Source organism: Melanotaenia boesemani, chromosome 5 (genome assembly GCF_017639745.1).
Source record: "Melanotaenia boesemani isolate fMelBoe1 chromosome 5, fMelBoe1.pri, whole genome shotgun sequence".
Lineage (NCBI taxonomy): Eukaryota > Metazoa > Chordata > Actinopteri > Atheriniformes > Melanotaeniidae > Melanotaenia > Melanotaenia boesemani.
Window position 1 is genome coordinate 13,517,243 of NC_055686.1, and position 17,817 is coordinate 13,535,059.

Below are 17,817 nucleotides of genomic sequence, written 5' to 3' on the forward strand. Positions count from 1 at the left end.
ATGTTGGTAAAATGTATGGAAAAAAAGGCAAGAAGAAACATGGAATTGTTATTTGTCTCTTCCTGGCAAAAAAACAGGAGTGGGGGTGAAAGGAAAAAGACAGCATATGCTGAAAAAGAAATCAGATGGTTGAAATGAAGATGAGCAAAAAATGGACCAGTATCCCTTTAACGTCCTCTGACGTCACGCTGATGCAGCTCTACCAGGCTGGATGCGAGCGGATGAAAGGAGAGGGATGCCGAAAAATGAAACTCCTCAGCACTAATTTTCAGTCCTCTGTAGACGAAGAAAGCGACAGACATCCAGTATAGAACATTACAAAGTGTGGACTTACAATACATTTTCACCTCTGGGTGAGCGCGAGACCGCTGTCAGCGTCGGAAACGCAACATATTTTGAGCAGAAAAGCGACCATATTGAGGTCAAAAGAAAGCGTTGCCAGGGAGACCAGCTTGCTGGAGAGGACACTGCGGTGCGCGTCGGCGGGGGTGACAAGCGTGCCGGCGTGCTAGCGAGGTTGCGCACGTGCGCGCGTCTGCGACGGCCAGCTGAGGCGGTCGTGGCATCCTCATAGCAGCAGCAGCGGCAACAGCAGCATTTTCTCACAAGACTGCCCGGAGCACCGCGCGCGCTGTGTCCACCTTTAGGGAGGCTCGCACCGTGACTTCAGTCGGTGCTCGGCGGTGTCAGCTTCTCATACAGGGAATTTACTCTGGATTTATCGACGACGACTCAAAAAGAGTGAGAGAGGAAGAGAGAAAAAAAAAACGCTCAAGAACTGAGTAGCCCACATAGCTGAGACCTCTGACAGCACAGGTGATACTTCCCGGCTATTAAAGAAGACACGCGCCAGGGTAATGACGGGGTTGTTTTTTGTTGTTGAACAGCCTCGTTGTAACAAAAAGAAACACTCTTCATACCAACCTGTCTGCTTCAAAATTAATTAATTTATTGCTTTGTGGGAAAGAGACCGAGCCGAGCAGAGCCGTGCTTCCCTGCTCGGATGGGGAATCATTTTGTCCCGAGCTGTTCGTGGTGTTAAAGCTTTTTGGTCTCCACTATCTTATCGTCCCCTCCCCTCCCAAGTCATGAAGTCCCACCTGCCGGCCTGACTGGATTGAGTCAGGTAGTTCTGTCAACGGGGTATATATAAAAAGGAAAAAAATTATATATATACTCTATTTATATTTTTTTTTTCTTTTAAAATCAAGCACTTTTCTTCTTGCTTGACTTTTCCCACCGCCCTCCCTCGCACCGGCGGTGGGTTAGCGAAGAGGACAAGTAGAAGGGCAAAAATCTCAGGAAGAGGACCTCAGTGGGAATCTGGCACCTTATCAACACCATCACAAATGAACAGGTAGGCTCAGACTTACACGGTCAATGATCATTTCCTTATTCTAAGAAAAAGAAAAAAGGTCTCAATTAATTCTCTCTTCCATTTTCTTTAAAATGACGTTTTTTTTTATTGTGTCTGCTGGTGTGGGAGCTCGGGAAAACCTGCCAAATACATTTAAAAATGTTTCCAATCAAATCTGTAGGTTTATGTTGGGTTATATGTTAAAAGCTTATTTACAATAACATTAATATTTTTGCCCCATATAATATAGAATGTAAGCCTACTCTGGGTATATTTACCATAGTGTTAAGTCAGATTTGCTATGGCTGAATTCACACAGGCAAGCCTCTCCTTCATTTCAGAGAAGACATATACCCACTGTACCATTAATGAGGACCTGCACTGGCAAAATGAGGGAAACAGAGGCTGCTATTCAGTCAGGCTGAGCTTATCTCTGTGTCCTCCTCCATGCAGAAATCACATCTCAGTAATCATTCACTCTTTGGAAATATGGTGGGCATTGTATACTTCTTTAAATTTGCCTAATCTAGAAGAAGATTGAAATTAATTGGAATGAATGTTAACTTTAAGAGATCAACCAGAATTTGTTGCAGGCAGGTGCTTCAAATTATGTGCACACACACACACACACACACAAAAGTCCTCCTTCACTAGCTGGATCATCCGTCAGCTTAACATGAGCATCTCTTCATGTGGTCTTTTTTTTCCCTAAAAGACCCCAGGAAATGCCATGGCCATGAGAAAATATTCCCCTAAATGCTTCCCTACACACACACACACACACACACACAGTGCAAAAAGAATGGGGCACATTTATATGCTGTGGCTGGTGTTGTGGGGTATTTGGATCAGCAGGACCTGCTAGATGATAGAATTCAGCAGGGACAAGAAGACCTCTGTTCTTATCTGCAGCGATGAGAAAGGGGAGGCAGCTCTGCACCGCTCAGCGTCTCTCCTTGATTTAGGCAGCTAAAGCATGCCCTATACGCACAGCAGATAGGGACATCTCCTCTATTTTAATGGAGGCAGAGGGGAAAAATGTTCGGCTGTCCTTGTGCTAAACAGATGTTGTCACAGGGGAGTTGTTATTTATCTCAGTGGCGACTGGCTGGAAACTTTGAAGATCTATGGAGATGTTTAAGGGGGATAAAAGTGTAGTACTAATGCATTTTGTTGAGGAATTGCAGACATTTATGTAAGGGAGAAAGAGAGGGACAGGGGGAGACATTTTAGAGCATTATTACTGCCTTAACACATAATTCAGCCTTTTCATTCAGTGTTTGTGGTTGATTTTCACTAAGCTTGCAAAAACAGAAGGAAAATTTAGCTAAAGCAGGGACACACTTTATGTTTGCACTTGTGAAAGGTGGAGGAGGTTAATTTTTGTGTATTTGTATGTGCTAATCAGATGCATACAAAATCAAGGAAACAATTGCTCAGTGCCATCCCTGCAGGGCAAGGTGCAGTGAAGCTGGAAGCAGATGGAAGTGAAGGCTTCAAAGCGTGTCACCAGGTAGATTGATGTCTCCGAGCCCGGTTCAGCAAGCAGTCAACAGATGCAGTCGGGTGTAGTGACAGGGTTGGATGAAATGGCCATCTCAGTCATGCTTTCACAGGCCTAAAAAGTCCTAAATGTCAGTTTACCAGGTGCCAAGTTTTTGTTTGTTTGTTTGTTTTTTTGTGTTTTTATATCTCAGTCTGTTTATTCTTTGCCTTCAGATGAGTAAGTGACAGCAGGTTTCCCTGTGGGTCAGGATGTTTCTGACTGTGCAGAGAAGACGGGTTGGGGCTAATTATAGTTTAGACGTGTCATCTGTGTAGACAATCTTCAGGATTATGACAGCTGATGCATTGATGGTGACTCATCTGATGAATATTAGTGAAATTAAAACCCTACTTAAATGAATTAGTAAAGCCAATTCCGGCTCCTTGGGGAGGTGCTGTTGTTTTGTTAGGATAAAAAAGGCAGGGAATTGCAGCATGTGGGTCACTTGTCGTTTTGAAATCATGGAAGCGTTTCCAGAACTGCTGTCAGAATTATATCTCCCCAGAAATGTGCATTTGTCTTCTAGATTTCAGCCAAGCTGAAGGCATCACTGTACAACGTGTGCAGATAATGGTGGTATAAATGAATGAATACTGAATGATTGCACAACAATTTTGTTTAAAGGATCTGTGACTGGGAGCACTTAGAAAAAAGACCAGATTTATGAAGGAAGCAATCAAATCTCTACATGGGACAACTTTTAAAACTGGGTTTTCTGATAATGGACACAATGCCACATGGAGAGAGTTTGGGCCCAAACGTTTAACAATCTCATTGTAGGGATGGCGGCAATGGTTGGCCTGGCAGGGTTGTGTAGACTACAGTATTAGCCAGGTGGTCACATATTAGCTCAATGTCACAAGGAAATGTGTAATAAATCTTAATGAAATGGTCTCTTGTATGAGAGATGGTGGTTTAATGCCATCCTCCACTCATCCACCTCATATTGCAACCAATAATGTAATACATTATTACCTAGTAATAATATAATGGTTTTAGTCGTTATAAATGTAATAAAGCCAATATTATAATCATATTATTATTGCTTGACTGACTGCACAAAATCTTGTATTTCTGGGAAATGTAGAATTTATTTATTATTACATCACTGGATGCAGTAATTATATTTTCAAAGGATTTTTTTTGTACTAGTCCAGGAGTTGGCAAGTTTGGTCCTAAAGAACCACAGTTCCGCAGGATTTAGATGTTTCCCTGCTCCAATTCATTTGATTCAATTTAAATGGATCCAACAGCTTATCAAGTTCTGCTTGATAAAGGGCCTCATTCATTTGAGTCAGGTGTGTTGAAACAGGGAAACATCTAAAACTTGCAGGATTGCAGCTCTCTAGGACCAAACTTGCTCACCCCTGTACTAGGCCGACCAATAGCATACAAAACTTATAACCTTATCACATTATTGGTTAAAAATGTTATTACATTATTGGCTTTATTTCATAAAAATGGCCAAAATTATTACGTTATTGCAGGTATTAAGTTTTCCAAGAAATGTCAGAACTGTTTGTGTTCCTGAATGTTCTGTCAAACTTGTAGGTGAAACCATTCAGCTCCACATAACTTTGTTTTTCTGGATTTATTTAATTGGTAACAAATAAGATAGCCATACACTGGATGCTTTATTTATTTCTTTTTCCTTTTTTTTAAATCAGGGTTTAATGATTCTCAACAGGCTCTTTACTACAGGGATATGTCTCCACTTAATTATTTCTTGATGGCTTGTCTTCTTCTATCTGTTTATGTAGGCTGCTGCTCTCTATCCCTTATATTAGAAGTATTTTGCACTACTTACATCCGCTGCTAAAGACAGTATGCTTTGGTAAAGCTATAGATATCTTCATTGCTGTTAATTCCTAATGATGCGTTAATTTGTTTCTCCTCTTCATCTGTTTGTGACAGACTTGTTGATTAGGTTCAAAGTGAGGCTGGCTGCATTTTTGCAAAGAAGCTCTCCTTTGTTGTGTTGTTGCTATGACAGCCCCCTTTGTGGACGGATCAACCTCTAAAGATTTTAATTAGAAATTTTGTTTATTTTGGTTTGTTTGCATTTGTGTTCCAGCAAGTAGTCGTGCACATAAAGTCCTGAACATTTAATAAAAAAAAAGAAGAAAAAAGAAAGACAGCAATCACCACATTACATACGACTGTTTTTTTTTTTTTTCTTTGATGAAACAAGGAAACAATGCTCTCAGAGCAGAATCTTAACCTTTTTTAATGTACTATGGATGTGGTACAGCTGGATCATGTCATAAATGTGAATGATTTGAGAGTTCTCTTGGGTAGTTTTTTTTAATTGAAAAACATGCTAGTCACGGTTTCTTCAGTGTAGATATAAATAAGGGATGAGTTACTTTAATAGTTCTAAGAACTATCAAAAGTTTACTGCTGTTAGAAAGCACCTGGGGAGTCCTGATTCCCCACACTTTACAAAGAGGCTCATCTTCCTTAGATTTAAAGACAAAGATACTTCAATGAGTCCATAAGGGACCCTGTTCTGTTAGAGGAAGATACAACACGGCAAACCAACAGTGCAAATGACAAGATAAAATGTGCAACTTCATATTAACAGATGAAAATATAACAGATGATCTATTTACAGCTGGTAACAAGAATATGTATGTAATATGTGGATGTAAATTGTATAGTACTTCAGTACAGTTGGTGTGGAACTCATAATACAGATTGTAGTGCAACAGCTGAAAGAATAAAATATAATGCTATGTTCAAGAGTTAATGCAATAGATTTAGTTTCTCTGTTGAATTAAATCTTTATTCTTGGGGGGATACAAGATGGAGATGATTTCTTACCTTAAATTTGTGGAGGCAATCATTTTTGTTGTTGGCATAATTGTAGTTTTATTCTGGGATGATTCCACCCCAACTAACTTGGTCTGTGGAGAACTTTTGGACTAGCGGGAAACAATGAAAAGTGAGATGATAAAGAGGGTTTGTATTTGGTTTATGTTAAGATCAACACAGGAAAAAGGAACAACTGATATGCCGTTGTGGATGGAATTCAAGTTCTCTAAAATAATTGCATGTGGTATCTGGTCACCGTTGACTCTACAGTTTTTAAATCTGTATGCTAAATATTTTTTCTTGAGTACTGTTAATATGAGAGTACACACACAAATGTAGCTCCAAACAAACACTGGGTGCACCAGGCAGCATGTCAATGCAAATAAAAGTGTTTTTGACTTTCAAGTCAAATTATTTTAGCTTTTACATTTTCCCTCTGCTTGCCCTTTCTTTCTAAAATGCTATATGTTCTTTGACTTGTTCATGTTGTCTCTCACTTACACACCAACCATTCCCCCGTCCCGTCTTCAAACCCACGCATCGCTTACCAACCTGAGGTGAACAGTGCTGTATTGTCCCCAGTGGACTCCTTAAGGTTAGATCAAGGTTGAGCAGTCTCTGACACATTTGGTTTTCCAAAGTCTCCAGCCAGTGGCACCACATTGAATTTCCACCAACTAAGATCAATGACCGTGTACTTTTTTCTGTCATCAGGGATAAAAGCTAAATTTAAACTGTTCCAGTGAGAAGCCACCTCTGGACTACTCTCTCAAGTCTGAGTGTGCATGAGGGATGGAGCTTAACTAGAAAACCTACAGAGATTAAAAATCATTGAGTTATTTTTCTTAACAGATAATAATAAAGTTGCAGGGCTACAATGAGATTTCATGGTTCTAGGTTGCACGGTTGAGACCTGAATAGAGAGCATGACACAGATTTGATGGAATCAGCAGCAGTTGGAGACAGCAACAGCTGGGATTAAATACATCCTGCTTTTTCTGGCCAACCAGATTGACGTAACAGTCAGAATCCATGTTGTAGGGAGCAGTGAAGCTCATCCCTCCTAGCTGGCTGACTTCCCTTTATTTCTCTGCTTCTATAGGAGTTGCACCTGTATGATTAACATTTGTCCTTAATACCCCCTCTGCAGTCCCATGGATTTAATATATACAAATCTCAGAACAATACAACTTTAGAGATTAATGTTCTTATGAAAGCATGCTTTTTCTTTTGCAACATGCAGTAGATTTAGTACTTCCTCTGACATAAACACTGCAGTGGATCACACCAAGTACTACCTTTAGTCATTGATGGGGTCATGAAGAACCTGAATGAGTTATGGTACTGACAGCCTCTCAAGGTCGAGAGTTGCCACAACCTTGCAAGTAAACCTTCAGGATCACAAACAAGCTCCAGGTCAACGGGCAGGTGCAGACGGGCAGGTAGCCATGCTGCTCTTCCAGCCCTTTTACCCCAGACACATGCAGAGATAGGAGGAGAGAGTGTGTGCTCAGAAAGTCAAGGGATCATAGACATTGCAGGAAAATCGAAAATGGTGGAAGGAGCAAGCTGAAAAGCAAATAGTTTCAGGGAGGCAGGTTATGAAGGAGTGTACTGCTCAGCTAGGGAGAGAGATGCCACATTACAACAGCGTTGTCTCCATTTTTTCAGTTTTATCATTTACTGTGTGCTACCTTTTCCCTGTTCCACTCGCATTAGTATGGGCTGACATACCACCACATATATTAGTGTGAGCTGTCATCTGAAGCCCTAACAACCGGCTGGAGAAGGACCAGTTGAACGGTAATGCAGGGAAAGGAAGCAGCAGCAGGAGTGGCTGTGTTTGTCCAACATGCCGAAGTGTTACCACTGTGGCCGCACTGTATATTGATGCTGGTGATTAAAAAAAAAAAAACCCACACACATTCCCCTCCAGAGCTGACGCACACACCGAGCATGGGTCTGAGTCACTCAAACATAATGAGCCTCCATGGTGACATAGCTGGTGGCTGTCCCGAAGCACAGGCTTGGATGTTATCCATTTGATGTCCATCTGTTGACATAAGTGAGTGTGGGTTGTGGTGGTCACGTTTAAGGCATGGCCAGAGCTGCCAGCTAATGGCAACACTTGAGTATGCAGAGATACCGGTGTCTGCTGTCCATCACCCAGGGCTTAGTGCTGCTGTTCAGAGTCCTGCCTGGAGGAGATGTGGATGATCTGTTTAGTACCAGTCATCACCCGCCTTGCTGCTGAGGCATATAGGACCTGCTTTTTCACTCACTGTTTTTAAATCTCATTTAAAAACACACTTATACTCCTTGGCCCTCAACCCAGAGTAAGACATTGATTGTGATTTAGTTTGTTTCTTGGAGTTCTTTTTATTGCTTTAATGCTGTTTTATCTTGTGTTTTTTCCTGTATTTTATCCTTGGCTGGCCCTGCCTTTTCAATTCTACTTTTTATTGTGGAGCACTTTAGTCAGCATTGTTGTTTTTAAAGTGCTTTATAAATAAAGGGGTATGGTTTAAAGTGCGGCAAATTAGCATCATGATCTAGTTTACAAAGAAAAATAAATGTATAATGAGAGGGCCCAGTTCTGAAGGTAATCTAGTAAAAACATAAACAACAAAACAAACAAATACTATGAACATAAAAATATAAAAATGACTAAAGTATTCTAGCATTTGTGAGCATGTCTAGTTTTTTATAATTTGACAAACATGATAGGTTACAGATATAAAATTAAGTGCATACCTGTTAATATGAGACAAGCTTAGAAATATGACAACGTATTTATGGTGCTGAATCATGCACATGACATGAGAACGAGGTAAATATTGAATATTTCTAAAAACGAGCTTAAAAAGCATATGTTACACCACCAGCAGAACTGGGCTCTCTCCTTATTAGACCTTCCATCCATCCATTTTCTATACCACTTAGTCAATTCAGGGTCGTGGAGAAGCTGGAGCCTAACCCAGCATTTAGCAGGTGGGAGGCAGAGTACACCCTGGACAGGTCACCTGGTCATCATTATTAGACTTTTATTTTTATTTTTAAACTACATCTTGATGCTAATTAGCATACCACTTTTTTTTTTTTTTTAAAAAAAGCACTCAAAAACAAAAACAATGCTGACCAAGGTGTTGCACTCCCCATCCCGCAGTTTCTGAACATTTGAAGGCTGCAGCTGGGTGTCGGGAACGATTGGAGTGTAGGTTAACAGCTGTGTCTCTCAGGTTTTTGATGTGGAAAGCACCGCCTGCAGTGTCAGATGTTTTCATTTTTTTCCCCCCCAGTTGATTTAGCAAGTCAGTGTGGGATATTTCTGACTGGTTGTAGCTGGAGAATCTGTGGTTTCATCCTCTTGGTGCGCTTTCTTGTTATCTTTGGTCTTCGCCTCTTTCTGACTTTCATCACAACCAACAGGCCAGTAGTTGCCAAACACACGCCAACAAATCTTTACAAGCTATATTATTGAACTCAGCACAAACTTCTCTGGTGAGCAAAGGACAGTGATGTTATATTAAGCAAACGCTTCTTTTTTAATGTTTATTTTTTGCTCAGTCTTTTGTTTTCTTCTAGTTTACTGCCTCCTTCCAGGTTTGAGAGTTGTGCCCCAGCCAGAAATTGAGTGTAGTCTTTCAGGTGTGTTTAAGTAAAATTTTAGATGATGGGAATGCAAGGAGAGCCAACAGTGGGCCTGTTTCTTGCCTCTGGTTCAAAATGTTGAATTGGTGGATAGGGGCTAAAAAACCTTTTATAGAATTTTTTTTTAAAAAGAACCAGTGGCTAAAGAAGGATATTTTCTAATCACATTTCTCAGTCTTCTTGAATTGTAAACTACTGCAGGCTGGAGGTTTTTAAAACTGGGCAAACCTCAGTACAGCACATTACATGGTTATTTCTTTTAAACCTGAAAGAGAATCCATTTTCGGAAAACCTAGTTGCTTTCACCATCTCCCTCTAGTTCATTTTGACTGTAGTTTTTGAACAGTAAATGGAAATAGTGTCAACTGTCAGTAAGTCTGTCCCTTATTGTTAACTCAGAAGTTTGTGGTTCATGTGTGTACAGCTTTTCAGATTGTCAACCTCACCTCAAGAGTTCCTCCATCCCTCCTTTTCTGAACGAGCAGAGCATTCATTTGAAGTACTTCTGCTTTCTAGCTCCAACTGATGTGTTGTTAGGCTGCCAGGCTTCAGCTTTCCTGATGGCAGATGCTAATGGAAAAAAATGAGCCTGCTGGTACGAAGTGAATTAGGATGTCTCTTATTTGACAGGTTCTCGCTTGAATCTGGCCTTATTTGTGTGTATGTCTGTGTGTTTGCGGTGCTTATGAGGGAAAGCAGAGGCCCGACAGTGATGAATGAGCACGAGAATGGCAGCGTTACGCTTTCGCACCCGGCGATGCAGAGCAGGCGATGATCGTCACTGTTGTTGTCAGGATCAGCAAAGAAAATTCCTTCAGGATTAACAGGGACACATCCACACATGCACACAACAGCAAAATATTTGCACACACAAAAGTGGCAAAACATGTGACATGCCATTCTGTTTTGATTTTTACCTTAACCTTACCTTACCTTAAGTCTTTTTCTAATGTTCTGTGTTATTATTTAAGCCTACAAAATGAGTCCTTTATCCTTCATTTATCTTTAGCTGACACAGTTCCTTTGCTGACAAAAGGCAGCAAGAAAGAGGGACTAACTCCTAATCTGTGGATCACTCCTGGAACAAAAAACACCCCATGGGAGCAGATTTTAGCAGATTTTATTTTTTTCCACAGGTCGTTCGCTCACAGCACCAGAACTTTAAATGTCAGTTTTCTGACTTGAACCTAACTTGGAGTGCACTTATCTGCTACCCTCAGGGTATAATATCTTGGTGAGAATGACTCATGTTCCCTATGTAGTGCCCTTTTAATGTAGGTTCAGACTGAGATGTACCTAGTGTTAGAAAGATGGAATAAATGTGCACGGACATTTTTAGTAAATGTAAGAATTGCATCAAAGTAGAAAAACTGCAGATTAGCAGTAAATGTTTAGACAGCATGGAGGTGTAATAAGAATGTATAAACAGCATATGAAAAGTAGGACAGATCACAGTTAGGGGAAGAACGATGGGTTCTTGTACCTTTTAATTAGCCAGGGTACGTGGGTGTACCCTTGATCACACGCTAGTGCTAATAGCTAATGAGTGATGAGATTGCTTTGCAGGGATATACCTTTAACGTGTATAGTTTTTAGATGGCATGATGGAGTGGGGTGGGTTTTTGTAATGCAAAGACGTGGGAATAAAGCAACCAAAGCTCCCACGATACCAACATGAAACAATCTCTTTCCATTTGGGTTCAAACTCCAGGGACTTGAAAGTACTGTGAGTGGGGAAATAGCAGAGAAGGCCGCTGGTTGAAGAGGCTGCAAGTCAGCAGAATATCCTGGCCCTATTTATTTATTAAATTTTTTTTTATCCCCTCTTTCACTCTTCGCTTCGGTGGGGAATGAACACATTTCAAAGGATCCTCTTACTTGTGGACGTGCTTTACATACCGGAGGATCAAATGCACTACGGGTGTTAATCACAGGTGCTGTACACCTGCATGTGTGTATGTGTATGTGTGTACTCCTGTCAAGAATTTGTAAACAGATTCTGACATATCTAAATTGGCGTTGTTGTACTGATCTTTGCAAAGATGTAGAAATTTTTTGAGTGAAATGATTTTGTGTGACTAAAGATAATGGAGAACTTGAAACCTACCCAAAATTATAATGTACAATCTAGTGATTTGTCTACTCAGCATAATAATGTTGTTGCATGCACTGTTATGGTGGGTTCAGGTGCTGTAAAACATCAAAAAAGAAGTCAGAAGTAGCAGAAGAACCGTGTTGCTGTGATGTAAATGTATTATCGAGTTGTCACAGCTAATACGAGGAACTACGTCAGCCATTTTTGCTCGGACCAATCATTTGCAACCTCATGTAACAAAGCCAGACAGAGAAGTCAATCAAGAGTTAATGAGTTTTAGTCAACTTTGTGCTCCATCTCAGAGAGGATCTACATCTCTAGGCTTCCACAGCTGTTGAAGTTCTTAGAGCTGCACTGTAAGCAGACTTTCTTACAGGAACAGCTCTACTTGCACTTTACACCCCAATTAGCGTCCAGGTAAAAGATTCGACAAGTAAAGCTTTTTGAACAGCCATTATAAGATTTTTCGACTTCACTGGTAACTGATTTCTACATGTAAGATACCGTATATAGAGCACAGAGGTAACTCACACAGTTGTATGCAAAATATGCAGCTTTTTATATTGAAAGTAGATGTTTCATTAATTCCAAAAGGAAATCACATTCTTCCAGTTATTATTAAATTCAGCATTTATTAAAAAAAAAAATCAGCAAAAGAGCAAATAAAAAGACAAATATTTACAACTCTAGATATCATGGCCATCTCAGAACTAAAGCTGTCTGTATAAGAGTTATTAAATTTTTCCATTCATTTTACTTAAGTAGGGAATTTGAGTCCCACAGGGGGCTCCCCATCCTCTAAACCTAAATTGCCTCTTGTCATTCCTCTGATCTCTGCCTATATTCCCTTTCACCCTCCTTTTTCCTTGACCACCAGCTACTCAGAGCCCTGCCATTTCTAATTTCTCCACTGACCACTTGTGTCTTAATTAACCTGTTGATCATGACATTCACATATTAGATGGGGTGAAGCCCTCATACAACACTCTTCCCTTTTGTTACAACCTCTTACCCTTTCATAAAAGGTCTTCAAACCAGCCCAAGCTGAAGCTGTGCCGTTATCAAATACATTTCAGTGATTCAGCTCCTTATCAACATAAAGCAGGGTTGTGATGGTGAGGGAAGCATCAGCAGCAGAGCGGTATTAAGGCAAGTATAGATCAGGTCAATGCCTCCCATGAACAAAAACCTCAATTCGTTACACTCACATAGTACAACCTTTTCATGGCACCCTCTTGTGTCTGTGGATGTTTCCTCCTTCCTTCCGTCTTTATATCTCTCTTTTGCTCTCTGCCTGACCTGTTCTCCAGAGCAGGGTGCCAGACGCCTACTCAGAGATTTGCCCAATTAGCAGGAGCTCAGAGCTCATTATGAAGGAAGGCCTCTCCAATCCCAGCCCTCTTCGTCTCTTGACTCTTTTTCCTGTTTACATCACTTGTACTCCTTAAGAAGTTCCTGCAATTCTTTATTCTTAACTAAAACCTCTATTTGTCCAACTTTTTTTCTACTTAGCCTCTTCACTTTTGCCATACATCCTTTCACTCACGTCTTTTCCCGAATCTCCTGACAGCCATCCTTTCAGCAAAGCTCCCCACATTTCCCCTGCAATTAAATCCTTTTCATCCTTGAGCGGGCAGAGCACTTATTCTAAAGTGCTTGTTTTACGGTCAGAAACTCTCTCTCCCCAGTCACCTTTCAGATTCTAGATGAGGGGGCATTAAAGTTAGACCATTTCCATGATCTGAAATTCCCACACATTTTTAGCAATGAGGCTGTTATGTTGTCAGTAGATTACTTCTACAATTTAAAGTAATGCTGGGAGTCCTTATTTTAAATAGATGAGTGCAGCTGTCCACTTCTTCCTGAATTGTTTACCCATAAAGTCTGGAAAAATAGAACCGGATGTCTATGTAATATAAAGGGTGTTTACCTTTTTTAAACGCTAAATGCATTGAATTTGCAATGCAGTAAATCAAAATGTCTTAAAAGAACCATTACTGAACTTTGGCATATTTTCTCAGTGAGGCTAATTCAGCATCCATCTTGCATCTTACCTGCACTCTGAGCTCTCGCCAGTCAGTAAAAGTCAGTCTGATGTTGACTCTTGTCTTATCTCTTGCTCGGCCCCTTTCTCTCTGTCTTTTCCTCTAATTATGTCCTCTTGTGTTTCTTTAAATCAGCCAGTTTTCAAAACAGCCAGTGTACCGATATCCACTTGCTGGCATTTGATGTGGTGCGTAAAGCAAAACTCTGCTGTGATGTGATGTTCCTTGCTGGGTAAAAAATGTGAAGTGTGGTTTTTCAGCCTCCAGACACTGCCGGGCAACGATGGCTCCAGGAATGTACATAATAAATGTCACTGTACCTTCAAAATGAGTCAGAAGGTTACTTACTAATACTAGACCATAAACTGACCTGTGCTTGTTTTGTCTTTTATATAATACTTAATCCTGTGGGCTTTGTGGCTCCTGCCCTTTGTCTGCTTTACAGCCTGACCTAAAGAAGTGATCAGGAGTGGTCAGTTTCATTGAGATTAAAGCTGTTTTTGGGAACATCAGTATGATATGAAATACAGAGTACATATGAAGTCAATTACTGTTAATTTATGCATCATAACAAAAACTTTGTCATAGAAGACAAATAGGAGACAAAGGAATTATAGTTTACTCATTTATTAAAGTGAGTTTTTGCCTCTTTGCTATGACAATTCTCTTAGTGCTCCATCAACACTTGCACCAGGGACCATCTGGTAGTGAAGATGGTCCGTTACGTCATCACATCTTTGCTGCACATCAGTAGAAGCTCTCCAAGGGTCTACTTATAGCGGGATGGGACCTTGTTGTGTCTGTTCTGTAGCCCACATAGAGTCAGTATAGTGAAGCTCTCTTGTTTGAAAAGACCAATGACAGAATATGAATAATAAGAGATCTTTGCAGTCACACATAAGAAGAGTAGATATTTAGCCTTTTTGCGCTTTGCTTTTTAAAATTCAAACCTTTCTAAATAAGTCATTGAAAAGCGCTGCTATATGCTATTTTGCTTCTTTGCTATTACCCAAGCATTTTCCCGTCTCTTTTATGTTTGATATTCCTAGTAACCTTGGCATGTGGGAGACGATCCTTTCCCTCTGAAAGGATAGCTCTTACAATAGTAATAAAAACATACAGGAGCTAGCACCATCCCTCATGGCCCCCTGCAAATTTAAAAGAGCCAAAGACAGTGAAGATTCAAAGGTACAGAATGCCTGCAGGGCTAAGAAGAGCCGAGCATGCCCAGGGGTGTGATGAATAGATTCCTTTTTACTTGCCTGGTGGCCCACTGTTGCTAAGGCTTGAGGAAAAGATTCTGCTGAAGACCTTTTTTTTTTATTTTTTTTTTTACATTTATGCCTTGGGAAACCCAACTCGTGGTCATTTCTCTATCCATTTATCCATGCTCCTGTGTTGGAAACAGATTTATGGTTGAGACAGGAGAAGAATGCCAGCATGTGAATCTGTGTTTCAGGATATCATGAGAATGAGGTTTTTATCACCTGCTGTTATTATCTGAAGGACTTTTAGAGCCTGGAGTTCTCTAGAGGAGAGTTTGTGTCTCTGTTGCTTGATATTATTGTCTTGTACATTACAGGACTGCAGACTCCTGCAGGACTCTCGGCTCAGTCTGTCACGCACACGTTGCAGGACACACATGCATGTTTAACTTGCTTCAGGCATTTTCCACTAAAGCTGTCACTACAGCAAATGAGTAAATATGTTTTAGAGAATGATCCGATCTGTCAAGTGGCCTCTTCAGCTCACGAGTCTTCTCTGTACAGCTTTTAAGATGCTGTTACATTTACTGTCGTCAGAGCCTGGCTTCAAGGTCAGTCACGACAGACAGAGATTTAGAGTTGACGCTAAGCAGAGAACAAGTTAAACATTGTGGTTTTACTCAGATAAATATGGTTCCCAAGGGTTTGACAAATCAAGGTCAGAGATTATGTGATCACATGTGGGGCTGGTTGGGGGGGAAAAGAGATGACAGGTGAAATATTTAATACCATCCAACACTGTCCCTGGAAAGACAAATTCCACAGAGAACATGACACCTGTCAGGATGTGTGTATACCATGCTGCATAATCTTATTTACAATAATTATTTACAAGGACATTTTGAGTAGGCTTAAGCCTATTTACTGTATATCTGATGTTTACATCACTCTTAATCTTGATTTCCATAGAAATCATGTTGCTCATGAACTCTGTAGATTTTTCTATATTCTGTGTAAACATAAACTAAAACCTCATCAGTCTTTCAATTAGATGAAGATAACCCGCTTTTTCTTTTTAAAGAGTAAGGCAAAGGTCAGAAATTATTTATTATTACCTTTTGTTTGACAAAACTTCTGTACATCATATGATAAAGTATTTTCAGTCCAATCTTTATTTAAAATAATCTACCTAAAGTTTTCCATTAACACCCTTATATTTGAAATAAACTGTGAAAATTAATTAAAAAACCACTGAAGTGGTAAGAACCTTCTTTCTTTTATTGTAAATGATTAACATATTTCCTCATACAAAGTTTATTGGTGTGTTAAAATTTATTAAAGTTATCAATGCAATTAAATCCACACATTTTTACATAAATATAGCCTTTATTCAACCAGAGGAACATAGATCAAAGACCTTTTTTTGCAGAACATCTTGGCTTAGACAGCAGAAACAACACAGTTAGAGAACCACTGACTTGGTTTAGTTTGTTCCTTAAAGGATTATGACCATATTTGTCTAACTTTGTTTAATTGAGTGTTTTTCTTGGTACTTGCACTGGATTTTGTGGCTGAGAAGTGACATTGAAGCTGTGTATTGGACCACAATATTATATATTTGTATGTGGTGTATATGAATAAAATGTATTTTCGTATATTTCATTTTTTAAAGGCATCACTGGAGAAGATAACTAAATGTTAAGAAGTCTATTTTAAATGTACATTATAGAGCATTGATCCATGGAGTATGTTGCTTGTAAAGACTTTGTGCTGCATGATTCTTTAAAAACCCACTGCCTTCCACCTACTGTACCTTAATCCCCATCATTATCCCCAACCTGGAAACACTGAAGTGGTGCTAAATTATGACTTGCAGTCAGCCATCATAATAAAGCTCTTTTCAGCTGACGCCAGCCTGACAACCCCAGATGTAATACCAAGCATCAGACCAGGGGGAAAGGCTTTTTCCACTGTGGTGTCATGTCTTTCATTTCTTCTTACTCAGAATACCCACTGTCAGATCCTTCATTTTTTTCTGCTTCTTTAGTTCTGTCTATATGCAACATATTACTTATGCATACTTATGCAACTTTTTACAATTTAAGGTACAGATTATCTGTCGTTAAGCCCAAATGATTTAAGTGTCTCTGCTGCCAGTACATCTTTTTGAACACACTAATTCTAAATTAACTGAGCACCTTTAACTGGTTCATGCTAAATACAGACTCTAGAACAAGGCAGGAATCATCATTCATTTCCCTGTGTATGCAATGAGGTATGTGCCACATTATTACCAGTTCTTTGCACCACATTCTGCATGACTAACTTAACATCATATAAACACAGACTCTGCATACGAGAGCATCTTCCAGAGCAAAGAGAAAAGGAAGAAAACACTTTTATATATTTGAGCCCTTTGTTTTGTGTTTCCACTAGGTTGCCTTTTGGTAGCACAGAAAGGGTTGTGCAGACAGCTCATACACAACGATCTGGTTGTGCAAGGTCATCCTTTATTATTATTATTGTCATAATTCTTTTTTTTTTTTTTATAAAGAAACAACAGCTGTACACAGACACAGATTAAGCCCATCCAAGCTTAAGAAGTGCTTTCTTGAAATATTGTGTTAGAATTGCAACCCACACATATGTATGATGCACTAGGGAGAACATGCTGCAGCACATGCAGCATGTTATCAAATTAAGCCCCACAGTCTGGTTTTGGTAGCTTTAAGTGAGCTCACTGAGTCTTGCAATAATTATTCGCTTTGTGGAATAGATAATGCATCTGTGGTTGACTTGTTGATGTCTTGCATGAGGCACATGACAAGTTCAAAGGCATAGCATGTCAATCAGAATAATGGTGTTTTTTTCTTTTTTTTGGGGAGATTGCCTCAAGTAGCGAACTTGCGCTGTCACGGCCTCGCCTGATGTGATGCAAAGCATTATAATTCCACACATAGATTTACTTTTGTCTTTACAGAGAAAGAGGACTCAGTCTTTATAGACTGAGTCCTTTTTCTCTGGGAACAGTATTTGTTAACATTTCCATGTCCTGTATCAATGAATACCTGAAGGATCCATCTATATTCAAAGCCTCATCTGTA

At 39.8% G+C, this 17,817-nt stretch overlaps 1 protein-coding gene across 1 annotated transcript in view; it reads left to right on the top strand.

Moving 5' to 3' along the window:
- The first annotated feature begins 260 nt into the window (after nt 1-260).
- The window catches only part of nlgn2a (neuroligin 2a), a 213,751-nt gene continuing 196,194 nt past the window's right edge, over nt 261-17,817 (top strand). The window contains exon 1 of the mRNA XM_041984710.1: nt 261-1,357. The gene's annotated coding sequence lies outside the window, so the exon portion shown is untranslated. The remainder of the gene's footprint in view (nt 1,358-17,817) is intronic.